This window comes from Manis javanica, chromosome 1 (genome assembly GCF_040802235.1).
Source record: "Manis javanica isolate MJ-LG chromosome 1, MJ_LKY, whole genome shotgun sequence".
In the NCBI taxonomy this organism is placed as follows: domain Eukaryota; kingdom Metazoa; phylum Chordata; class Mammalia; order Pholidota; family Manidae; genus Manis; species Manis javanica.
Genome location: NC_133156.1, coordinates 91,856,665 through 91,882,868, shown reverse-complemented (window position 1 = coordinate 91,882,868; position 26,204 = coordinate 91,856,665). Strand labels below are relative to the sequence as shown.

General features: G+C 40.5%; 1 protein-coding gene across 17 annotated transcripts in view; it reads left to right on the top strand.

Moving 5' to 3' along the window:
• The window catches only part of PDE8B (phosphodiesterase 8B), a 348,583-nt gene that overhangs the window by 50,823 nt on the left and 271,556 nt on the right, over nucleotides 1–26,204 (top strand). For 14 of the 17 annotated variants that reach the window (XM_073234856.1, XM_073234853.1, XM_073234843.1 and 11 more), the window contains one exon: nucleotides 25,188–25,348. The exons of 2 other annotated variants lie outside the window; for them this stretch is intronic. The gene's annotated coding sequence lies outside the window, so the exon portion shown is untranslated. The remainder of the gene's footprint in view (nucleotides 1–25,187; nucleotides 25,349–26,204) is intronic. One more of the 17 variants, XM_073234868.1, reaches the window with a different exon arrangement.

Sequence of the window (26,204 nt, the reverse complement as noted above, 5' to 3'; positions counted from 1 at the left end):
ATAGAGATAGTCTGCAGAGCTGGTACAAGTGACCGCTGGAAGAGCTTCCCTTCTTGTTGGTTTGTAGCCTTTTCCTGGGAGAATAGCGACCTCTAGTGGCTTGTGCTGGGCAGCTGTGCGCAGACAGGGCTTCTGCTTCCTGCCCAGTTGCTTTGGGGTTTATCTCCACTGTTGCTGTGGGCTTGGCCTGGCTGGGGCTGTTCCTCCAAAATGGTGGAGCCCCGTTAGAGGGGGAGCAGCCAGGAGACTATTTATCTCCGTAAGGGGCCTCTGTGCTCCCTGCTGCCCAGGGGGTTAGAGTGCCCAGAGATCCCCAGATTCCCTGCTTCTGGTCTAAGTGACCTGTCCTGCCCCTTTAAGATTTCCAAAAAGCACTCTCCAAACCAAAACAACAACAGCAACAATGAGAGAGGGAACAGAAAGGAAAAAAAAAGAAAAAACACGCGATTTTTTTTTTTTTTTTTTCCTCAGGTGCCGGTCCCAGGCACCCGCGCACTGGTCCTGCTGCCCTGTCTCCCTAGCACCAGGGTCCCTGTCCTTTCAAGGCTTCCAAAAAGCACCCACCCACCGGTCCCGCAGGGAAGGAACGCTCAATATTCTTTGTCCTCAGGCACTGGTCCCACGCACCCGCTCACCAGTCCTGCCGCCCTGCCTCCCTAGCACCGGGGTCCCTGTCCCTTCAAGGCTTCCAAAAAGCACTTGGCAAAAAGAGAGAAAAAAAAGGGGAAAAACGCGCGATTTCTTCCGTCCTCAGGTGCTGGTCTCAGGCACCCACCCACCGGTCCCACAGGGAAAAATGCGGGATATTCTTTGTCCTCAGGTGCCGGTCCCAGGCACCCGCTCACCAGTCCCGCCGCCCTGCCTCCCTTGCACCGGGGTCCCTGTCCCTTTTAGGCTTCCAAAAAGCACTCGCAGAAAAGAGAAAAAAAAAGGGGAAAAACGCGCGATTTCCTCTGTCCTCAAGTGCCGGTGTCAGGCACCCGCCCACCGGTCCCGCAGGGAAAAACGGGGGATATTCTTTGTCCTCAGGCGCCGGTCCCAGCCACCCGCTCACCAGACCCGCCACCGTGCCTCCCTAGCACTGGGGTCCCCGTCCCTTCAAGGCTTCCAAAAAGCGCTTGCCAAAAAGAGAAAAAAAAAAAGGGGAAAAACGCGCGACCTCCTCCGTCCTCAGGCACCGGTCTCAGGCACCCGCCCCCAGGTCTCGCAGGGAGAAACGCGGGATATTCTTTGTCCTCCGGCGCTGTTCCCAGGCACCTCCTCACCGGTCCCGCCACCCTGCCTCCCCAGCAACGGGGGCCCGTCCCTCTAAGGCTTCCAAAAAGCGCTCGCCAAAAAAAAAAAACTGCTCCGGTTTCTCTCCACCCGCCGGGAGCCGGGGGGGAGGGGCGCTCGGGTCCCGCCGGGCTGGGGCTTGTATCTTACCCCCTTCACAAGGCGCTGGGTTCTTGCAGGTGTGGATGTGGTCTGGATGTTGTCCTGTGTCCTGTGGTCTCTATTTTAGGAAGATTTTTCTTTGTTATATTTTCATAGCTCTATGTGTTTTTGGGAGGAGATTTCCACTGCTCTACTCACGCCGCCATCTTGGCTCCCGCTAGTCTCTGTTTTTGATGGATCTTATTCTCCAGTTGCTTCCTAAGGAAAGGTATAGGGGAGGCAAATTAACTGAGACTCTGCATGTCTCAAAATATCTTTATTCTAGCCTTACACATGACTAGAAATAGTTTAGCTGGATATAGACTTTTAGATTTAAAATTAGTTCACTCAGAATTTGGAAGGCATTCCATTGTCTTTTGGTTTCTGGTATTGCTCTGAAAAGTCCTGCCATTCTAATTCCCAATCCTTTGGACCTGATGACTTTTCCTCTTTAGAGGTAAACTTAAAATTCCACAATAGCATATATCATAGATGATTCCTCAAAAATATTTATTGTTCTCCCTCCCCTTCCCCTTTGTGTGGATGGAGTTCACTGCCCTGCCCTTAGATTCTAGGCGTGGCCATATGACTGAATTTGGCTAATGATATTTGCAGCTAAGTTGCAAGCAGAGGCTTGAAAAGTGCTTGTGTGGTTGAGCTTTCTGTCTCAGGCTGTGCCATCAGAAACAGCAGAACATGCTGATGAATAGCCCACTGGTTCTAGGAAGACAATGGGTAATACCTGGAACAAACCAATCTGTCCTAGCCAAGTGCAACCTAAATCAACAGAGCTTCCCAGCTGAGATCTACCAACCCTCAGCTGACTCACATGTCAATGATAGTAAATTATTATTTTAAGTTGCTGGGTTTTGGGATGTTTGTCATATAGCATTTTGTGGCAAAAGCTTTTGGTATCAGAAACTGATATCTAATTGGTATTAGGAATTGGTTTCAGTAGTGGGATATAGACACAAGAAGAACAAAACATAAGTGACATTGGTTTAGGAACTGTGTGGCCGGCACAAGGCTAAATAAGGGGCTGGAAAGAAAATGTGATCTGTGTTATTGTCTCACCTGAGGGTTTCAGCCCCAAGCAAGTTCACTCTGGATTTGGTGAGACCAAATCATGACAATGTCACATTCTTGGGTTGTGGATAGAAGGTTTCTATGGCCAGGATTCTCACCTGTCACTGGTCGGCTAGCTCACCACATACGTGTGGACAATACGTTGTCATCAACTCTGTATATATAAAGAGCTCTGCTCAGTGCTCTGGACGACATGGTGACATAGCTGCAAGGCTGCAGGAGAGCAGAGACAAGACTAGAGTGGTGGCAGCTCTGAGGACAGAGACTGAGACGGCTGCGGGGGCTAAGAAGCCCTGGAGGCAGAGACCGGCTTGCTGCTTGCAGACTCACTCTGAGTGGATGGGATTCTAGTGATTGACGTGCCACCATGGAACTAAAGTTGGGTATAAACCCTTTCACCCCAAGAACGTTTAACTGTCATTTCTTTGGTCACATTGGATCCATTGTGAACTTGCCTAGGGCTGAAACCCATTGGCAAGACAATTGGTGACATCAGTAGGGCACATTGGTATGGATAAAATGAAAGTTCCTGTGGCCAGGATTCTCACCTGGCCCAGGTCGGCTAGCTCACTACACAGGTACGGGCACTACATTGCTATTGACTGTATATGAAGAGCTCCGCCCAGTGCTCTGGGTGACACGGTGGCATGGCTGCAAGGCTGCAGGAGAGTAGAGCAGAGGCTGGAATGGTGGCAGTGTTGAGGACAGAGGCCCAGAGGACAGCTGTGCAGGCAGAGAGGCCCAGGTGTGGAGACCAGCTTGCTGCATACAGACTTGCTCTGAGTGGATGAGATTTTAGTGATTGACCTGCCTCTGTGGAAATAAAGTTGGGTATAGCCCTTTCACCCCAAGAATGTTCTACTGTCATTTCTTTGGTCACATTGAATCCATAGTGAACTTGCCTGGGGCTGAAACCCATTGGCAAGACATGGGGTAAAAGGGTTTATTCCCAGATTTGTTCTCGTGGCAGCAGTTCAAGTGCTAGAATCCTGTCTGCCTCATGGCAAGTCTGCGTGCGGCAAGCCCGTGTCTGCCTCCTGGCCTCCCTGCTGCCTCACAGCCCTTGCTTGCCTCCACTCCTGGCTCTCCCTTGCTCTCTTCTTCACCCTGCTCCAGGCTCTGCCTTTGCTTCCAGCCTCTGCTCTGTCCCAAGCACTGGACGGAGCTCTTTATATAGCAACACAGGCAATATTGGCTTATTGTCAATGGGTGTGTGAACATTAGCCTAGCAGAAAGCCAATTGCATCATAAAGTAGACTAGGGTTAGGTGAAGATCCTGACCATGGGAACTTCCATTTTCCCTACGGTTATGTAGGGATGAAATATTTTATAAATATTTGGTAAATTGAAAGATCATGTCCCATAAAAATACATGGATTTCTGCAGGAGATACAAGAGATCTCCAGATAAAATGATGAAAGTGTGAGCTAGTTGTATTTAGCTCTATAACAGGACATGAAGAAAGAGATGAATTCACTAAAGAAGCCAGCCAGTTTTCAAGGAAAATGTAGATAGAATAGAGAAATCCAGGAATTCCAGGAGTTGTTGAGTAGGAAAGTACAATTTTTTCATCTCCAAGGCAAGTCTGATATGTTGGGCCCCCTCTATCCTGGAGAGTTCAGCAGTTCCTCCTCACAGGGTTAGATATGGCAGTAGGGTTGCTTTTCTTACTCACAGGGCTTCAGCAGGCACCACTGTCTAGGCATTCACAGAACATCCGACCTGTAGTCATGAAAGTGCACACAACATAATACCAACCGGCAAATCCACATGAACCCAAATGAGGCATGAGAGGCAGTCTACGTGATATAGGGCACCTGTGATAACCAGCCTTTGCTCAGAGACTGCCCTTTGGCCTGGGCAAGACCTCCTCAGAACTGTGCGGGGTCTGAACATTTTCCTGCTGAAGTCTTCTCTCTTTTCACAGGTATCAGACCTATCTGATATCTTTCATCAGGTATCAGTGGTCTGAAAGTTTTCCCCACCTACTCTGGCTCTCTATGCCTTTATCCTTCACATGCATTTCCCACAAGAAACCTCTTGCACATTTAGTCTGGTCTTGATATTTGCTCAGATGATCTGACCCATTGTGGGCTTTGGCAATAGCTAATTGATACACCATGACTTGGTGTGGTTTCCATTCATTGTGCTGGACACCTGAGGGAACCTTTCATTCACTATTTAGGACACTTGGGGGCCCCTTGAAGAACTCGAGACTTTCAGTTGAAGGAAACTTTATTACTTCTTTTCAAATCTTCTTTCTAAATTTCTCTTTTTGAAACTCCAGTTATTTGGATATTGGATCTTTGGGATCAAAATTCTAATCATCCTATCTTTTCCATCGCCCACATCTTTGTCCTTTTGCTCTGCTTTCTTGGAGACTTCTTCAAATTTATCATCCAACTTTTCTATCAACTTTGAAAATTTCAGTCCTTAATTTCTGAGAGCTCATTCTTATTTTGTAATTACTTGTTTTCTGTAGTATCCTTTTTTTAATTTCATGGATGCATTTTCTCTTATCTAAGGATGTTACATCTAGCATTTTTTTCTTTGAGATCTTCATTTATTCCCTACATTATTCTACTTCCTCTAAGTGGCCTTTTCTGTTTTACTTGTTGGTTTGGTTTGGTTTGGTTTTTGTTTCTGCCTTTCATGCAGGAAACTTTCAAGTGTCTACTAATTGTTGACTATCTGTTATTATTTAAGAATTAGGCTCTAACCAGCAAATGAGAAATGTATGAGATTGGGAGGGGCTTATCACCCCCTCGACCCCACTGCTGTGTGTATGGCAGCACGCTGGCTTTTTCAGAGAGGGAAACTCAGGTGTCAGTATTTGTTGGACTTCTCACTGGGACCATTAATGTCTGGAGAGAAAAATCTTTCAATTTCCTTAAAGGGTTTAAGCCAATTACTGGCATTTTTGCAGCTGAGTTGAGGGGGACATTTGCATCATTCAGTATTTTTACTCTGGAATCTAACACCCACCATACTAAAAACTTTATGGTTTATTTTTCCCCAAAAAATATGTATGTAGGGCAGGGTTTTTATCACTTTGGGCTGTGGTAACGACCAGATGCTTATTAAATAGATTTTGAACAGAGCTCCCTGTCTTCATCAGTTGCCTTACCCAACCAGCGCCTCAGATCCTGAGCTTTCCAGGGCATGTGTGGCACAAAATCAGTTTGCTGCTTGGATATTTCAACCTCTGCAGGCTCTTCAGTTCCACCTTTCTCCACTCTGCTAAGGCCAGAATCTCCCAGTGACTTTCTGTCTTCATATGTTATGATTTGAGAACAGAAAGGTCTACTGGTTTCTTCAGTGCCACATGTGTGTTTCTGTTTCTCTCCTTGTTGCTGAGAGGTGGAAGGAGAAAAGAAAGTCTTTTCTGTACCCTCTTAAAACTGAATTTAAAGTCTTCCTCAGGTTTTTTATGTTAAAAGAGTGAATGTCTAATTCATAACTAGCTTGTGTAGGTTATGCCAAGAAAGTCTAGCCTAGGAGAACCGGGAGAACCAACAACAGGTATACGTGGGTGAGGCTTCACTGAATGTCAAGAGCAAGAAGCATGCTGAGTTGGAAAAGACCACTTTTCCAAAAGGCTTACTAAGAATGGGATGGGGGCTGTGACTGGGTTGATGACAGACTCACATGTGGAAGAGGGAACAGATATGAGATGTTCTGGTGTTGATGGGCTGGCCAAGGCAGACTCAGGCCGGAAGCAGCTTATGTGAGTTTCTGTTCAAGCTCCTCTTGTGGCCATGTCCGGCCTGTCTTGATACCACTGCCCTTGGGAAGACTGCAAAGTGAGAAGCACTAATGATCAGTCGGCAGGGTCAGCAGGTGCCCTCTCTGTACTCTGCAGAAAAGTCCTCCTTACTGAAATGTCAAAAAGCCAAAGTGTTGCTCTAGCCCTGAGGTCTACTTTGCCATCACATTTTGTGGATCTCATCCAATTTGGACATTTTTCTTCTGCTGGAGTAAAATGGGGTGTGATATGTGTGAGGTGACATGACTAGAAATTGGTCATTAAAGCAAAAAGGAGACTTCAAAGTCTGAGAAGGCCAAAGGGGGACACCAGATCTGCAGATCAACCAGACAAGGTCACCAACAGCCCAGAATCATTAAAAATAAGAATGGTTGTCCAGGTAGCAGGAGAGACTCCTTCTACCCCTCTAGCCTCATAGACTTCCTGTGTTGATGGTGAACAGATTTTCAAACCGCACAGCTGAACATCTCCTATGACTAGTCAAAGGGCACTTGTGAAGACAGGGAGTCTGAATATTTGAAACAGGTACCATCCTTGGAAATTTGGGGTCTAAGGGTGCCATCTCAGCCCCTCTCATCCTAAAGCACCTCATGATTTCTTGTCCCCACCCTTCCCTGACTCTTCATCCTCTGGCCCTACATTCTAGTCCTAAATGTATTAAGTTAGGAGTTTCCTAGTACAGGTGTTTCCTAGGACACTTTTCTCTCTTACCCTTCAGCTTTTTGCCCAATAGCCTATATATTTAGGGTAGAAAAATTGTGTGAGGATTGTCTTCCAGAAAGCTCTTTCCGTAAAGAACAAAGTGTTTCCAGAACAAAGGTAAATGGGCTACTCTCATTCTAAAATTTATGGTGATTATTAACAAGATTTCCTTATTTCCTATAAGTTTATCGAAGACTCTAATATGGAATTTACTTAGTCAAGATGAACTACTTTCTTTTTTAAAAAAATTATTTTAGTTTTTAAATTGAAATATAGTTGATGTACAATGTTGGTTTCAGGTGTATAACACAGTCATTTGATATATGTGTTACTAAATGTTCACCACAGTAAGTGTAGTTATCATCTGTCAACATACAAAGCTACAACATTATTGACTGTATTCCCTACCCTGTGCATTTCATCCCTGTGACTTATTTATTTTGTAATTGGAAGTTTGTACCTTTTTATCACCTTCACCTATTTCCCCCATCCCTTCCCCTATAGCAACTATCATCTGTTCTATGAGTCTATTTCTGTTTTGTTTGTTCATTTGTTTTTTAGATTCTACATGTAAGTGAAATCATACAGTATTTGGGGAGAGACAAATTACTTTCTAGCTTCCACTCCTTGGATGAGAGGAAAAGAGATTCATGGTTTAAGAAGCCCAAAATAGGAAAATCTTGTTGTTTTCTCCTTTTAATTGATCCATATTTCCAATTTTTCTACCTGCTTTTATTTTCAGCAATCCAGATCTGTCTTTCTTACCTTGCCCATCCATCAATGTAAAAGACTGTATAAATGTAATTCTTGTTGATCCTTTTAAACATTAACCATAATCCAAAAAGAAAGCCTTAGTACTGCACAGCTAGCTGAGCAAATTTTAACACTGACCAAAGAATTTGTTTTCTGAGCTGAGTTCAGAAGGTGAAGTGGTCATAGGTAAAACTAACAATTAGTTACCCCAAGCTTGAAACAGAGACAAAGAAATGTCAAGTCATTAATGAAAATGAATCCAGCTTCCCTCTTGGAAGCCAGTTGTTCCCAATAAGTCAATATTTCTCATAATCTGGTTAAAGGGAAGCATATGCTACACAACAGTCCATTTGAAAACCCAGCCGCAAAACATTAAATTGAACAGAGGTTCGGTCACCGCTAACTTGTCTTCAGTATGGCAGTTGCCAAGTGAAACACAGAGCGCTCTGTGCAGGGAGCCCTCACTGGCTGAGCCTTGTCCTCTTCTCCTTTATTTCTCAGTTGGCTGATGTGAGTGAGGCCACTGCCCACATCTGCCAGCTGACCACAGATGTGTGAGTAACTGCTCAGCTGAGCCAAGTCCAAGTGCATACCCCCAGACCTATGATTTAAATAAATGGTTGTCATTTTAATCCCACAGCATTATGGTTTAAATGATTGCTGTTTAAATTTTGGGCTGTTAAATTTTTGGGTTGTTGGAAATACAAGCTAGACTTGTTGTGCAGCAATGGATACCAAGAGGGTGTACTTATCAATCTAAGACTCCGTCTTTTGTCAATTCTGAAAAAATTCTCTATCATTATTACCTCAAATATTACCTCTTTTCCATTTTTCTGTTCAACCCTTCCATAACTCAGCTTGGGTATCCTTTCCATTGTTTATGATTCTGTCCTTTGTGATTCTTAAACTCTCATTTTTTCCCATTTTTATATTGGTGTTATATTCTGAGTCATTTCCTTATTTCCAGTTCTCTTATTTTCTACTTAGATATTAAATAATTTAGTTTTGACTTTTAATGGCTGTAAGTTTTACTTAGAACTATTTGGTCCTTTTCTAAATCTGCCATTTTTTTCCTACATGTTTTCCTATTTTTCATTATATATTCTATTGCTTTTTTTAAAAATCTTGTAGGCCATTTAAAACCAACTTATTTTATAGTCATCTATGGATCTCTATTCTCTGCTGTTGGGGCATTAATTCTCCTGTTAATTTCATGATCTGACCCTCAAGGTATTTTCTTACTGTGGTTTGTAATTTTTATTATGAGCTTATTTTCAGCAGGGATTTTTCCCTCCCCAGGGGAAGAATGGTGTGCCCTGAGTTGTTAGACTGTCCCTTCACTGTGGTTGTAAGTTTGGTTCTGCTGGAGCCCTAGAGGTATCTCCAGTTCTCAACCAGCTTTTATGTTTCTTCTCAGCCTGGTATTTCTGCCTCACAGTGAAAACGCAGAACTCATGTCACTCACTGTATGTATGGCCCAGGCTTGGTTTCAAGTTTTGTGAGTGAACTTTTTTTCTTCACTTGTAGCCTAAAGACGCAGGAATTTGATCCTGTTTTGCCAACAAGATAGCCCTCAGGAACTCGGATTTTGCAGAGTGCTTAATTCTAGTTGCTTTCCTTACTCACACCAGAGACAACATCTTCTTGGCCTACAAGGGTATTAAAGTCCCAGGAACCCATGGGGCCTAGAGCTTGTCCAAACTGCGTAGGCTACAGAGGCATTAGCTCCCACTTACTGCTCAGTCTCTGAGTTCCTTCTTTGTTTCCAGAGTCTGGAGAGTTTCTTTCTGTCAATTACGTGTGTAACTACTTTGTCCAGTGTTTCTCTGGAATAGTAGCTGAAGGAGAACTTTTCTGCATCATCTTAGTCCACTGAATTGCTGGAAGTTCTCCTCCATACTTTTGAGATATAATTTTATACTAATATAAATTCACAACAAAGATATAACATTTGGGAGTCTATGCAGAATCACAGTGCATCAAAATGTACAAATCACATGTTTTTAGAAACACAACAGTAATGGAGGCTTTAACGTGCCTCACTGAGACTTTACCAAATCAAGAAAGCAAAAATTAAGCACAGTAGAAAGATTTGAATACTATAAAGAGGTAGGTTTAATAAATATATATCACAGTAACCTAGAAGCAGTGTTATAATACATATTTTCTGATGCTCATTTAACATTAAAACCCTCAAAAATTTAAACAGCAGTGGATAGAGTTGAATTGCTCATGACTTGTAGCAGAAGGCATTTGCCCCACCTGCTTCTTGGAAAGTCATCTGCTTTGGATCCCTGGTGTGTCCAAGTCACAGTTAAACTCTGTGGGCCTCTGGAGTTGTTCTCCGAATCATCTCCAGCTCTGCAGGGTACATCACAGAGCCACTTTGTTATGCTGCAGTCTGAAGACAGGGTCACAGAAATGAGTGTGGTTATTTTTGTGCAGTCCACAGATCCTTGAGAAAGGACATTCCACCTTACCACCATCTGACTCATAGAAAACACATCTGTACACCTGCTTGGTGGCCACTGTGCATTAACTCTTACTGCCAATACCATGAGGTTTGTTTTGAAAACCTTGCTGCTTATTTTGATATTGGTTGTAATCATGAAAAATTGAAAACAACAAAAATGCCTATCAAAGGGGGCATGGGTAAATAAAATGTGAAATAGTTACATTATATTGTGATATGGATTATAACATTCCATTATATTATGAAATGAAGTGTCATAACAGCCATTAGAAGAAATGGATTATACATAAATGTAGCAATATATCCATAAAATATCTATATTTCCATGTAATGTCAATTGATAATGAGAGAAAAGTTATTTTTAGGATAAAATATATATGCCATCATTTATATAAATTTTAAAACTCAGAAATATATTTAAGAATACATATGTATACATGTGAAATTATTACAAGTGGTGTGACTGGGATATAAATTCATGATAATTGCTTCTGGGCATTGGGAGGAAGCAAAGGAACTATAATTGGGGACTTCATTGCTGGGTTTTTTAAATTTATTAAGGTATTATTGATATACACTCTTATGAATGTTTCACATGAAAAACAATGTGGTTACTACATTCAGCCATACTATCAAGTCCCATTGCAGTCACTGTCCATCAGTGTAGTAAGATGCCACAGATTCGCTATTTGCCTTCTTTGTGCTACACTGTTTTCCCCGTGATCCCCACACCATGTGTACTAAACATAATACTCCTCAATCCACTTCTCCCTCCCTCCCCACCCACCCTCCCACACCCCTCCCCTTTGGTAACCGCTAGTCCCTTCTTGGAGTCTGTGAGTCTGCTGCTGTTTTGTTCTTTCAGTTATGCTTTGTTGTTATACACCACAAATGAGGGAAATCATTTGGCACTTGTCTTTCTCCGCCTGGCTTATTTCACTGAGCATAATGTCCTCCAGCTCCATCCATGTTGTTGCAAATGGTAGGATTTGTTTCTTTCTTATGGCTGAATAGTCTTCCATTGTGTGTATGTACCACATCTTCTTTATCCATTCATCTACTGATGGGCACTTAGGTTGCTCCCATGTCTTGGCTATTGTAAATAGTGCTGTGATTAACATAGGGGTACATATGTCTTTTTGAATCTGAGAACTTGTGTTCTTTGGGTAAATTCCTAGGAATGAGATTCCTGGGTCAAATGGTATTTCTATGTTTAGTTTTTTTGAGGAACCTCCATATTGCTTTCCACAAGTGTTGAACTAGTTTACATTCCCACCAGCAGTGTAGGAGTGTTCCCCTTTCTCCTCATCCTCACCAGCATTTGTTGTTCTTAGTCTTTTCAATGCTGGCCATCCTAACTGGTGTGAGGTGATATCTCATTGTGGTTTTAATTTGCATTTCCCTGATGATTAGTCATGTGGAGCATCTTTTCAGTGCCTGTTGGGCATCTGAATTTCTTCTTTGGAGAATTGTGTGTTCATATCCTCTACCCATTTTTTAATCAGGTTATTTGCTTTTTGGGTGGTGAGGAGTGTGAGTTCCTTATATATTTTGGATTTTAACCCCTTGACCACTATGTTGTTTACAGATATATTCTCCCATACTGTAGGATGCCTTTTTGTTTTATTTGATGGTGTCCTTTGCCATACAGAAACTTTTTAGTTTGTTGTAGTCCCATGTGTTCATTTTTGCTTTTGTTTCCCTCACCCAGGAGATACATTCAGGAGGAAGTTGCTCATGTTTACATTCAGGACATTTTTGCCTACGTTTTCTTCTAAGAGTTTTATGGTTTCATGACTTATATTCAAGTCTTTGATCCATTTTGAGTTTACTTTTGTGTATGGGGTTAGACAATAATCCAGTTTCATTCTCTTGCATGTAGCTGTCCAGTTTTGCCAACACCAGCTGTTGAAGAGGCTGTCATTTCCCCACTATATGTTCATGGCTCCTTTTTCGTATATTAATTGACCATATATGGTTGGATTTATATCTGGGCTCTCTAGTCTGTTTCATTGGTCTATGGTTCTTTTCTTGTGCCAGTACCAAATTGTCTTGATTAGTGCGGCTTTGTAGTAGAGCTTGAAGTCAGAGAGCATAATCCCCCCCACTTTATTCTTCCTTCTCAGAATTGCTTTGGCTATTTGGGGTCTTTTGTGGTTCCATATGAATTTTAGAATGATTTGCTTTAGTTCATTGAAGAATGCTGTTGGTATTTTGATAGGGATTGCATTGAATCTGTAGATTGCTTTAGGCAGGATGGCCATTTTGACAATATTAATTCTTCCTATCCATGAGCATGGGATGTGTTTCCATTTATTGGTATCTTCTTTAATTTCTCTCAAGAGTGTCATAGTTTTCACAGTACAGGTCTTTCACTTCCTTGGTTAGGTTTATTACTAGGTATGTTATTCTTTTTGATACAATTGTGAGTGGAATTGTTTTCCTGATTTCTCTCTCTGCTAGTTCATCATCAGTTTATAGGAATGCAACAGATTTCTGTGTATTAATTTTGTATCCTGGAACTTTGCTGAATTCAAATATTAGATCTAGTCATTTTGGAGTGGATTCTTTAAGGTTTTTTATGTACAAAGTCATGTCATCTGCAAATAGTGAAAGTTTAGCTTCTTCCCTACCAGTCTGGATGCCCTTTATTTCTTTGTGTTGTCTAATTGCTGTGGTGAGGACCTATGTTGAATAAAAGTGGAGAGAGTGGGCATCCTTGTCTTGTTCCCAATCTTAAAGGAAAGGCTTTCAGCTTCTTGCTGTTAAGTATGATGTTGGCTGTGGGTTTGTCATATATGGCCTTCATTATGTTCAGGTACTTGCCCTCTATATCCATTTTGTTGAGAGTTTTTATCATGAATGGATGTTGAATTCTGTCAAATGCTTTTTCGGCATCTACAGAGATGATCATGTGGTTTTTGTCCTTCTTTTTGTTGATGTGGTGGATGATGTTGATTGATTTTCTAATATTGTACCATCCTTGCATCCCTGAAATAAATCCTACTTGATTATGGTGGATGATCTTTTTGATATATTTTTGAATTAGGTTTGCTAATGTTTTGTTGAGTATTTGTACATTTATGTTCATCAGGGATATTGGTCTATAATTTTCTTTTTTTATGGTGTCTTTGCTGGTTTTCGTATTAGAGTGATGCTGGCCTCATAGAATGAGTTTGGAAGGATTCCCTCTTCTACTTTTTGGAAAACTTTAAGGAGGACAGGTATTAGGTCTTCACTAAATGTTTTATAAAATTCAGCAGTGAAGCCATCTGGTATAGGGATTTTGTTCTTAGGTAGTTTTTTGATTACCAGTTCAATTTCATTGCTGGTAATTGCTCTGGTTAGATTTTCTGGGCCAGCCTTGGAAGGTTGTATTTTTCTAGAAAATTGTCCATTTCTTCTAGGTTATCCAGTTTCTTAGCATATAATTTTTCATAATATTCTCTAATAATTCTTTGTATTTCTGTGGTGTCTGTAGTAATTTTTCCTCTGTCATTTCTGATTCTGTTTATGTGTGTAGGCTCTCTTTTTTTCTTGATAAGTCTGGCTAGGGGTTTATCTGTTTTGTTTATTTTCTCGAAGAACCAACTCTTGCTTTCATTGACTCTTTCTATTTTATTTTTCTTGATTTTATTTATTTCTGCTCTAATCTTTATTATGTCCCTCATTCTACTGACTTTGGGCCTCATTTGTTCTTTTTCTAGTTTTGTTAATTGTGAGTTTAGACTGTTCACATGGGATTGTTACTCTTTCCTGAGGTAGGCCTGTATTGCAGTATACTTCCCTCTAGCACATCCCTCTCTGCGTCGCACAGATTTTGCAGTATTGAATTATTGTTGTCATTTGTCTCCATATATTGCTTCATTTGTTTTTATTTGGTCATTGATCCAGTGGTTATTTAGGAGCATGCTGTGAAGCCTCCATGTGTTTGTGGGATTTTTCGTTTTCTTTGCATAATTTATTTTTAGTTTCATACCTTTGTGGTCTGAGAAGCTGGTTGGGACAATTTCAATCTTTTTGAATTTACTGAGGCTCTTTTTGTGACCTAGTATATGATCTATTTTTGAAAATGTTGCATGTGCAGTTGAGAAGAATGTGTGTATTCTGCTGCTTTTGCATGTAGAGTTCTGTACATATCTGTTAGGTCCAACTTTTCTAATGTGTTGTTCAGTGCCTCTGTCTCCTTACTTATATTCTCTCTGATTGATCTGTCCTTTGGAGTGAGTGGAGTGTTGAAGTCTCCTAGAATGTATGCATTGCATTCTATTTCCCCTTTTAATTCTGTTAGTATTTGTTTCACACATGTCAGTGCTCCTGTGTTGGGTGCATAGATATTTATAATGGTTATATATTCTTGCTGGATTGACTCCTTTATCATTATGTAATGTCTTTCTTTGTCTCTTGTTACTTTCTTTGTTTTGAAGTCTATTTTGTCTGATACAAGTACTGCAACTCCTGCTTTTTTCTCCTTATTAGTTGCATGAAATATCTTTTTCCATCCCTTTACTTTTAGTCTATGTATGTCTTTGGGTTTAAAGTGAGTCTCTTGTAGGCAGCATATAGATGAGTCTTGTTTTTTTATCCATTCAGTGACTCTATGTCTTTTGATTGGTGCATTCAGTCCATTTACATTTAAAGTGATTATCGATAGGTATGTACTTACTGCCATTGCAGGCTTTAGATTCATGGTTACCAAAGGTTCAAGGTTAACTTCCCTACTGTCTAAGAGTCTACGTTAACTCACTTAGTATGCTATTACAAGCACAATCTAAAGGTTCTTTTTTTCTCCTCCTTTTTCTTCCTCCTCCATTCTTTATATATTACATATCATATTCTGTACTCTTTGTCTATACATTGACTGACTTTGGGGGTAGCTGATTTAATTTTGCCTTTGCTTAGTAATTAACTGTTCTACTTTCTTTACTGTGTTTTTATTACCTCTGGTGACAACTATTAAACCTTAGGAATACTTCCATCTATAGCAGTCCCTCCAAAATACACTGTAGAGATGGTTTGTGGGAGGTAAATTCTCTCAGCTTTTGCTTATCTGGAAATTGTTTAATCCTTCCTTCAAATTTAAAAGACAGTCTTGCCAGTTAAAGTATTCTTGGTTTGAGGCCCTTCTACTTCATTGCATTAAATATATGATGCCACTCCCTTGTGGCCTGTAAGGTTTCTGCTGAGAAGTCTGATGATAGCCTGATGGGCTTTCCTTTGTATGTGATCTTATTTCCCTCGCTGGCTTCTTTTAATAGTCTGTCTTTATCCTTGATCTTTGCCATTTTAATTACTATATGTCTTGGTATTGTCTTCCTGGGTCCCTTGTGTTGGGAGAACTGTGCACCTCCATGGCCCAAAAGACTATCTTCTTCCCCAGATTGGGGAAGTTTTCAGAAAATACCTCCTCAAAGACACTTTCTATCCTTTTTTCTCTCTCTTCTTCTGGTACCCCTATAATATGAATATTGTTCGGTTTGGATTGGTCACACAGTTCTCTCAATATTCTTTCATTATTAGAGATCCTTTTTTCTCTCTGTGCCTCAGCTTCTTGTATTCCTCTTCTGTAATTTCTATTTCACTTATCGTCTCCTCCACCATATCTAATCTGCTTTTAAAACCTTCCATTGTATGTTTCATTTCTGATACTGTGTTCTGTAATGATTGGATCTCTGACCGGAATTCATTCCTGAGTTCTTGAATATTTTTCTGTATCTCCATGAGCATGTTTATGATTTTTATTTTGAAATCTCCTTCAGGAAGATTCATGAGATTGGTTTCATTTGACTCTGTCTGGTGTATGTATGATTTTGCTTTGAACCAGGTTCCTTTGAAATTTCATATTTGTTTGTGTCACCCTCTGGTGCCCAGTAGCTCTATTCTCTGGAGCTGCTCAGGCCCTGGAGCAATGTCAGGTCATTGGGGAGCTGTGTTGGTGCCTCGGGGGAGGAAAGAGCTGTTTCCTTCTTCCCGGATTCTCTGCCTGTCTCCGCTGCCAGAACCAGTGAGCCAAGTACACAGATATAAGCCTCTATGCTTTGTGTTTGTAACTGCTGTAGGTGGGGCTTCCCTCTGGCTGGCCTGACACCAGGGCAGGGTTTGCTGGTTTGCGAGCCAGGTGTGGGCTGGCTGGGAGGAAGGTGCAGCAGGCTGCGTATCATGGTAGGGGGCCTTGGAGCTGTGTAGCCAGCCAGGGGGCTGGAGCACCTGAAGATCATGAAAGTTCCCAACCTGCTGGGCAGAGTGTACCCAGACAATTTTGTCTACCTTTCCTTTCTCCTGAACAGTAAGGTCTGTGCAATCCTTGCCCCTTTAGTAGCCCTCTTGCTGTTAGGAAGTCTCTCAGACTGCCCACCTTTCTTTTGTCCCAGAGCAGCTGGATGTGGATCCTTATTTTCCACAAGCAGCTGGAATCTCAGTCTTTCCAAGTATTCTGCCTGTCTTAGCTCTCCAACCCCCTTAATGACCAGAGCACCATGCAATGTAGGTTTGTGCTCCCAGAGCACATCTCCAGAGCTAGGTGTTCACCAGTCCCAGGCCTCCACTCCCTCCCGCTCCATTTCTCTTCCTCCCACTGGTCAGCTGGGCTGTGGGAAGGGCTTGGGTCCCACCGGGTTATGGCTTTGGTACATTACCCTGTTCCATGAGATCTGTTCTTTTCTCCAGGTGTATGCAGTCTGGCACAGCCATCTTTCCTGTTGCTCTTTCAGGATTAGTTGTATTAATTATATTTTCGTATTATATGTGGTTTTAGGGTGAGGCCTCTGACTCACCTCTCATGCCGCCACCTTTAATCCAAGTCCCCCCCATTGCTATTTGTTTTATTTAATTTCTTTTATATATGGAACTTGAGGCAAATATGATAAGCTGTCAATAAATGTCTATTCTGAAGGGAAAAATATGTATGTGCATACGGGTGAGTCTTTTTTCTTTTTTGCAACTTTGTTGAGGTGTAATTGATGTGCAATAAACCACACATATTTAAAGTATACAATATGGTAAATTTTAACAGGTGTATATGCCCATGAAACCTTTGCTACAATCAAGACAGTGGGCATTCCATCACCTCCAACCTTTTCCTCAGGCTTCTTTGTAATCCACTTTATCTTTCCTTGAACTGGGGCAACCACTGATTTGCTTTCTGTAGAATTTTGTATAAATGGAAATGTACAGTATATACTTTCTTTTTTTTATCTGGGTGCTTTCATTCAATTTCCCAAAATAAGAATAATCTAAAAAATCATGGAACTGCTGAAAAACATTCTGGAGCATATAATCTATGATTCAGAAATGGAGGAAGGAGGGAATCTGTAGAAAGCAGGTACCATTTGGAATAGACTCCCAAGCAGGCAGAACAAGCACACCTACAATAATGACTTCATGTTCACTAAAATCTTCTCCCATATAACCTGTATTTCTAAAATTTTTGTACACTGCCTGAAATTGTACAAATGAGTCTTTTTTTATTGCAATGCAGTTTACATACAATGTTATATTAGTTTCAAGTGTACAGTTGTACCTGCCTTTCACCACAAGCCAAAATTTTTGCCACAGTAAGTATAGTTACTATCTGCCACCGTACAAAGTTTTTACAATATTGACTATATTTCCAGTATTGTACTTTTCATCCTTGTGACTTTATTTTATAATTTGAACTTTGTACCTTTTATCCCCTTCACCTATTTTGCCCATTCCCCTATCCCCTACCCCATGCAACTTCCAGTTTGTTCTCTGAATTTGTCTATTTCTATTTTGTTTGTTTTTTCTTTTGTTTGATTTTTTTTTTTTTAGATTCCACATATAAGTGAGATCATATGGTATTGGTCTTTCTTTACCTGGCTTATTTCACTGAGCATAATACCCTACAGGTCCTTCCATGTTGTTGCAAATGGCAAGATTTCACTTTTTTTTTTTTTTTTTTTTGAGAGGGCATCTCTCATATTTATTGATCAAATGGTTGTTAACAACAATAAAATTCAGTATAGGGAGGTCAATGCTCAATGTACAATCATTAATCCATCTCAAGTCTAATTCTCGTCAGTCTCCAATCTTCTGAAGCATAACGAACAAGTTCTTACATGGTGAACGAATTCTTACATAGTGAATAAATTCTTACATGGTGAACAGTACAAGGGCATTCATCACAGAAACTTTCGGTTTTGATCACGCATTATGACCTATAAACAATCAGGTCAAATATGAATATTCGTTTGATTTTTGTACTTGATTTATATGTTGATCCCACATTTCTCCCTCTATTATTATTATTATTTTTATTTTTAATAAAATGCTGAAGTGGTAGGTAGATGTAAGATAAAGGTAGAAAACATAGTTTAGTGCTGTAAGAGGGCAAATGTAGATGATCAGATGATCAGGTGTGTGCCTATGGACTAAGTATTAATCCAGGCTAGACAAGAGCAGCAAGACATCCACGGATGCAGATTTCTCTCAAAGCAGGGGGGGTGAGGTTCTGAGCCTCACCTCTGTTGATCCCCAAATTCTCACCTGATGGCCCCCCTGCGACTGTGCCTGTCTTAGGTTGTTCCTCCCTTGAGGAATCTTACCTGTCTCTGGCTAACCAGTCATCTTCCGGGGCCATACAGGGAAATGTAAAGTTGGTAAGTGAGAGAGAAGCCATATTGTTTGAAATGTTTAGCTTTTTACTTCTTTGCAGATTTATGCCCTGTGGCTTCTATGCCCAGCACTTGTCTCGAGGCATCTTTACCACCTGGAGGAATTATGATACTCAGTAAATTCGATATGAGGCACGAATTCTATTTAAGGGTTGTAATTACGAAGGGGATTTCACTTTTTTTATGGCAAATATTCCATGGCATATATGTATCACATCTTCTTTATCCATTCATCTATTGATGGACACTTAGGCTGCTTCCATATCTTGGCTATTATAAATAATGTTGCAATAAATAAAGAAGTTCATATATCTTTTCAAATTAGTGTTTTTGTTTTCTTTGGGTAAATACCCAAAAATGTAACTACCAGTTTATATGGTTTTCTATTTTTAACATTTTGAGGAAACTTCATACTGTTTTCCACAGTGGCAGTACCATTTTACATTCCTGCCAACAGTGGACAAGACTTCAGTTTTTCCAACACCATTTATTGAAGAGACTATCTTTTTCTCATTGTATATCCTTTCCTCCTTTGTCATATTCAGACCATATAAGTGTGGGTTTGTTTCTGGGTTCTCTCTTTTGTTAAATGAGAGTCTTTTGGATAACTAAGATACCCATTTAAAAACAGAGGCATCATTCATTTTTGGCAATTGATTCAATGAGATACCTGTCTTCCTAACACCCGGCTGAACTTAGCTTCACCCAAAGCCTGGGTGCTGAGCTCATGGGAGAGGGGAGCTAAGACCTCATGAAGCATGGAGAACTGAGTATGGCAGCACCTTTGCAGACTTCAGGCAACACAGGGGTCTTGGGAGTTAGGGTACTAGAATAAGGACCCAAAGAGGAGGTGGGAGGAGGCCAGAAAAGAATAAGGGAAGATAGCCAATGTTAAGTGTCACCCATTTCAAAGTGTTTCTGAGGAGCTGCTTCTGCTGAGAAATTGGGGAAGAAATTCCCATTCCATATCCTGTATCTCTTATTCTTAAGATCAGAGAAATTCAACCTGATATTATTGCTCTGTGACTTAAACTGGCTTTTATAGGCTGGGCTGGGAGCCCAAGTACCAGATAGAACATTGTTTCTGTGGAAAAATGTGCCCAAATATCACATATCTGATCTACAAAGAAAGTTTTGAAACAACCTGTAACATGTCAGTCAGAGACTCCTTAGGTATATAAATCTTTGTAATAGCGGGCTATGTTGTAGTGGAAATATTTTCATAGATTTAATTCTTGATCTATAGCCAATATCAGTCATTAAAACATTGTTCAGTCTTGGGGCCCATAAGTGGAGGATGTTATGGAGAAATTGGAAAGGAGCCAGGGGACGCAAAGTAAATGATGAAAGGTTTTGAAAAATAGCCCTTCAGGGAAAAGTCTACATTAGTCCAGAGAAGAGAGGTGTGAGTAGACTGAATATCAGTCTTCAAACTCTAAAGGGATGTTACATTATTGACACCAAGCCTTTTTTCCTCCGAGCCCACAGAGGATGATATGAGAGAAAATGAGTTTAAACTACAACAGACAGATTTAGATTAGTCAGATGTCCTCAGCCTGAAGAGCAGAACCCATTCTCAAGCTGCAAGATTTAGTCTCATAAGGGAGTAGGTCATTCTTAAGGTTTTTTTGAGCTGTCTGACCAGTGGCAGCTAAAGTTCACCCAGACCTGGTCATCTACTTGTGGGTGTTTCCATCCAGTCTCATTTAGGAAACTGAGGAGTTCTGTCCAAAAAAATGTTTCACTTCAAGGCTATGAAGAGGGTAAATAAGTAAGGCAAGTGTGTTGCTGCCTCATATGGGAAAAATCCAGACAAGAGACATCTCATCCTTCGGGCCATGATTGGACAAACTTTTCGGAGTAGAGTGTGCGGTGGGAGGGCGGCGGCCCCCAGCCTGTGGGACCCACGGGCCCCATCTCTGCGTGTTTTCAGGGGCTGTTGACACACCAGAAATGCCGCCAGAGAAGAGTAACTGGGACAGAAACTGGAAACTGGGCCAAATGAAGAGCAGGGGAAGGAATTACATGTGTCATGTGTTGGCCTGGAGAAGATAAGCCTGAGGAGGGTGGGTGGGGTGGGGGGTGATTGTGTTATGGGGGAGGACCACATCAAGAAGCTGTTTTCGAATCTTTCAAGTGCTGTCAGGTGGGAGAGAGACTAAACTTGCGCTGTGCAGCTCCAGAGGTCAGTGCAGAGCTCAGTACAGCTTATAGGGCTAGAGTGTCAGTGGAAAAAAAAGCAGCAGTTTGTAATTATTAGAGATACTCAAAGCAGATTGTGGCGCCTAGCGACGCAGGAGGGTTTTCTGCAAAGATTGAATGGGTATCTCACAACATTGGCAGAAGAATTCTGGACGTTTTTTTTTTTTTTGTCTTGCTAATCAAATGACACTTCCTGGAGAGTGAGATAACCTAGCAACAAACTATGCTCGTGCTCAGCAAAGGTGGGCTTTGCGGTCTGAACCGCTAGAGGGCGTCAGAACAGCAGCATTTCGGAGCCACCATTCACACTCTGGCCAAATAGCCACTGATGGGGGTCCTGGCTCTTGTCTCCTTAATTCTGTTTTCAGTATCTTCTACATGAATCATTTTGGAATGCACACATCTCACTAAATTATTTAATGTCCAAAGGGCCTCTGCACGTTGGGAGGAATAATCTTTTCTATTTGTATTTTAATACTCAAATTTGTTAAGGTTTCTTCTTGCGGTGCATAGTAAAATATAAATGGATTAAATTGTTTCTTTAAAAGTTCAAACACTCCTTATAAAACTAACAAAGTTAAAATGTATGAATTTAACAAATATAACAGTTCCAGAAATTTAAACGTTATTAATAAACTAACTGGATTCCCCTAAATTCATGAGTATCTTCTGTCTGAATCTTTTTTTATTGCAGTAAAGTTGATATACAATATTATGTTGGTTTCAGATGTTCAACACAGTGACTTGATAATTGTATACAGTACTAGATGCTTGCGACAATAAGTATAGTTATTCCATTATCATACTAAGATATTACGATGTTATTGGTTAAATTCTCTATGTTGTACTTACATTCCTATGTCTAATTCAGTTTACAATTTTTAGTTTGTACCTCTTTATCCCCTTCACCTCAAACTGAAAGGTACCTGTCCTCCAACCCCCTTCCCTATAGTGCTCAATTGTCTATTGTCTATATTTGTGTGTCTGTTTTTTTTTTTTTTGTTTTGTGATTCCACATGTACATGAAATCATAATGGTATTTGTCTTTCTCTGCCTGGCTTATTTCACTTAGTATAATACCCTCTAGGTCCATCCAGTCTATCCATGTTGTCACAAATAGCAACATTTCCCTCTTTTTTATGACTGAGTAATATTCCACTGTGTATATATACTGCATCTTCTTTATCCATTCATTTATCAGTGGGCACTTGGGTTGCTTCCATACCTTTGCTCTTGTATATAATGCTGCGATGAACATTGGTGTGCATATATCTTTTGAATAAATGATTTTGTTTTCTTTGGGTAAATTCCCACAAGTGGCATTGTTGGGTCATATGGTATTTCAATTTTTAGTTTTTTGAGGAACCTCCGTATTGTTTTCCACAGTGACTGGACCAATTTACATTCCCACTAACAGTGTAGGGGGGCTCCCTTTTTTCCACATCCTCTCCAACACTTGTTATTTCTTATCTTTTGAATAGTGGTCATTCTGACTGGTGTGAGATGATATTTCATTGTGGTTTTGATTTGCATTTTCCTGATAACTAGTGATGTTGAACATCTTTTCATGTGTCTGTTGGCTGTCTGTCTTCTTTGGAAAAATATCTCTTCAGGTTTGAATTTTAGTCCCTTATTGGATATATCATTTGCAAATAAATTCTCCCAAATGGAAGGTTGCCTTTTTGTTTTGTTGAGGGTTTCCCTTTGTTGTGCAGAAGCTTTTTAGTTTGATGTAGTCCCACTGTTATTTTTGCTTTTGTTTCTCTTGCCAAGGGAGATGTCTCCAGAAATAAATTTCTCATGCTGATAGTCATGAGATTCTTGCCTATGTTTCCTTCTAAGAGTTTTGTTGTTTCCTGTCTCACATTTAGTTTGATCCAGTTAGTTGACTTTTATATATGGTAAGAAGTGATCTAGATTCATTCTTTTACACATAGCCATTCAGTTTTTCCAACACCATTAATTGAAAAGACAGTCTTTTCCCCATTGTATATTCATGGTTCTTTTGTCATATATTAATTGACCATATATGTGTGGGTTTAATTTTGGGTCTGTCTGAGTCTTTTAAATGCCATAAATACCTTATAAAGGAGAGACACACAAATGAAACATCACAGTGATCACAACACTTACTACTATATTTTTAAACTTAAACTGTTACATATTTAAGTTTGTATCTTTATATATCTAAATTTATATTGTCTTTATCACTATACTTATGAATATCCTTGTATTCTCCTGAGGATAGAGTATCTTTAAAAAATATATACATTTCTTTACCTTCCTGGTGATATAGTAATTTTGTCAAACTCAAAAGCAGAAAAATATCATCTAAGAGTAGCTCATATTGGAGGTGCTGGGTTTTGAAATGTCTTACCAACATACAAAACCTTCCTGTGCACTTACAATTCCAGTAGATCTTATCAATTAAACTTATAAAGCCAGTTTTATTTTGGTACCTGCAAGTGGAATGCTGCTGTAACAAATACCTAAAACAGTGCAAATGACTGTGGAACTGGTTAGAGACTGGAAGAATTTTGAAGAGCATGATAGGGAAAGCCTAAGCTGCCTTGAATAGACTGTTGATAGAAATCCAAACTTGGAGGATGCTGCTCGTGAGGGCCCAAAAAGAAGTACGAAACATGTCATTGGAAGCCAGAGGAAAAGGTTCTCCTTGTTAGGTATACCAGAAAGCTTAAAAATTGTCCCCTGCAGTTGTGTGAAAAGCAGAACAAGTCATGAGGCTGGTCATCTGGTTAAGATTTCCAAAGACCCAGTTTCTTCCTGCTGTGCATAGTAAAATGCAAGAGGAGAGAGAATTTGAGGGCAAGAACTTTCAAACAAAAAGGAACCAGGACTTGATGATTTTGAAAATCCTCAGTCTCTCCAGATGGCAAAAGATGTTGAAATAGGAAATGAATTCCTTTTGGAGGTTTAACTGAGTTGCCCTTTAACCATCTCAGCATCTTTACTGTAGGTAAAGAAAGGAAGGCCTGTCTTAAACAGAACTGTGAATGTTGCTTTTATGTAAAGGGAAATGGACAGGAGACCCACAAAGTACTTAAGAAATCTATTTCAGCAAAAGCACTGCCAACTTAATCTGAAAGGGGTAGGAAAGGTATAAAATCAAAGGAAGCTATTAGGTCTCCAAGAACCCCCTGGCAGGAAACAGGATGATAAAAGTACTCAGCTGCAAGCATGTGCTACCTTCCATGAGAAAGGAAAGATCCCTCAGGGCAGAGCATTGCATGGATTATTCCTGGGCTTGGAATCTAATCAAGGAAATTTGGCAGGAGTTTGCTAGGCTGGATTTCCAAACTACTTTGGACTGGAAACATCTTTTCACCATGCATTTCCCACTTTCCCCCTTTTAAAAAGAATGTCTGTAACTATTTTGCTCTATCTATTCCTTCATTATGTGTTTGTTGTGTTAGAAACCACATAGCTTGTCTTCAGTTTTATAGATTGAGAGTAACTATACTCAAGAAGCCACACCCATTCCTGGATCTGATTTGATGATACAATTCTAGGCTTTGAGCAGATGCTGTAGTGGTATGAAGTTCTGGAGGACTTGGGAGGGAGTAAATGTATTTTTCTTGTGAGAGGGACACAATTATTTGGGACCAGAGGGGGACATGATGACTCTAGGGTTATTATTACATAATAATTATATATTCCCACCTCCTGGTTTCAGCCCTTGTGTGAGCTCCTCCCCTTGAGTGTGCACAGGACCTATGACTTGCTTCCAACGTGTAGAATTTGGCAAAGACAATGGGGTGTATGTGATCATGTGCATCTCACTATATCACATCAGACTATAATTCTTCTTGCTAGGAGACCCCCTCTCTCCTTTGCTGGCTTTGAAGGAGCAAGCTGCCAAGGTGTGTGCTGCCATGTGGGTAGGGCCATGCAGCATGGAACTGAAAAAGCAGCCTCTAACTGGTAGCCTGCAAGAAAATGAGGGGACTGACAACCTGCAAGAAACTGAATGTTTTAACAGCTATATGAGCTTTATCTGACCCAAATCGAGCCTTTGAAGTACACAGGCAGGTAGGCAAGAAGGGATGATCTTAAGCAGGCTAGTATCCCATGAGCATGAGCCAGAGCCCACAAGGACAATTTGGAAGCCATACCCTTGTTGCCTTTTACCTTGTAGACAAAAATATCCTGCAGAAGCTGGGGTCCTTCATCATGGAGCTAAACATGGACACCTGGCCCAGGAGTCAGAAAAACTGAAGGAGAATTCAGAGAAGTAGAGCAATTGTGAGCCCAGATTCTGCTTCATGCCGGAAAGTGAGTCAGCACATAATCAACAAGGTGTGTCAGTTTAAAATGACTTATACAGGTACCAAAACATAACATCATGTAAACTTGTATAATGTTAAATATTTTTAAACTGTTAACAAAGTTGGTACAATTCTTTTGTATACAATTCTATACAATTAACCTTAAAATCACAAGTCTAGTTTACACTTTCAAAAGTTCACCCTGGCTACTGAATAAAGTATCCTCTTGTGTTGCATTGTGCTTATCCGTTTATCAGTTAATTTGGGTTGTTTGCTGTTTTTTTTAAGATCTTTATTAACAGGTGCTTACCGTTTGTTGACCTTTTTGAAAAAAAAGTTATAAACTTTTATTACAAATTAAAAATGAAGTTCTTAAAAATCTCAACTTGACCAGATATGAAACAATTTAAGAGCCTTTATGAGTGTAGTGAGAAAAGACACTCATGAGAGAAATTAAAGAAGATACCAATAAATGGAAACACATCCCGTGCTCATGGATAGGAAGAATTAATATTGTCAAAATGGCCATCCTGCCTAAAGCAATCTATAGATTCAATGCAATCCCTATCAAAATACCAACAGCATTCTTCAACGAACTAGAGCGAATAGTTCTAAAATTTGTATGGAACCACAAAAGACGCTGAATAGCCAAAGCAATCCTGAAAAGGAAGAATAAAGCGGGGATTATGCTCCCTGACTTCAAGCTCTACTACAAAGCCACAGTAATCAAGACAATTTGGTACTGGCACAAGAACAGATCCATAGACCAATGGAATAGACTAGAGAGCCCAGATACAAACCCAAGCATATGTGGTCAATTAGTATATGATAAAAGAGCCTTGGACATACAATGGGGAAATGACAGCCTCTTCAACAGCTGGTGTTGG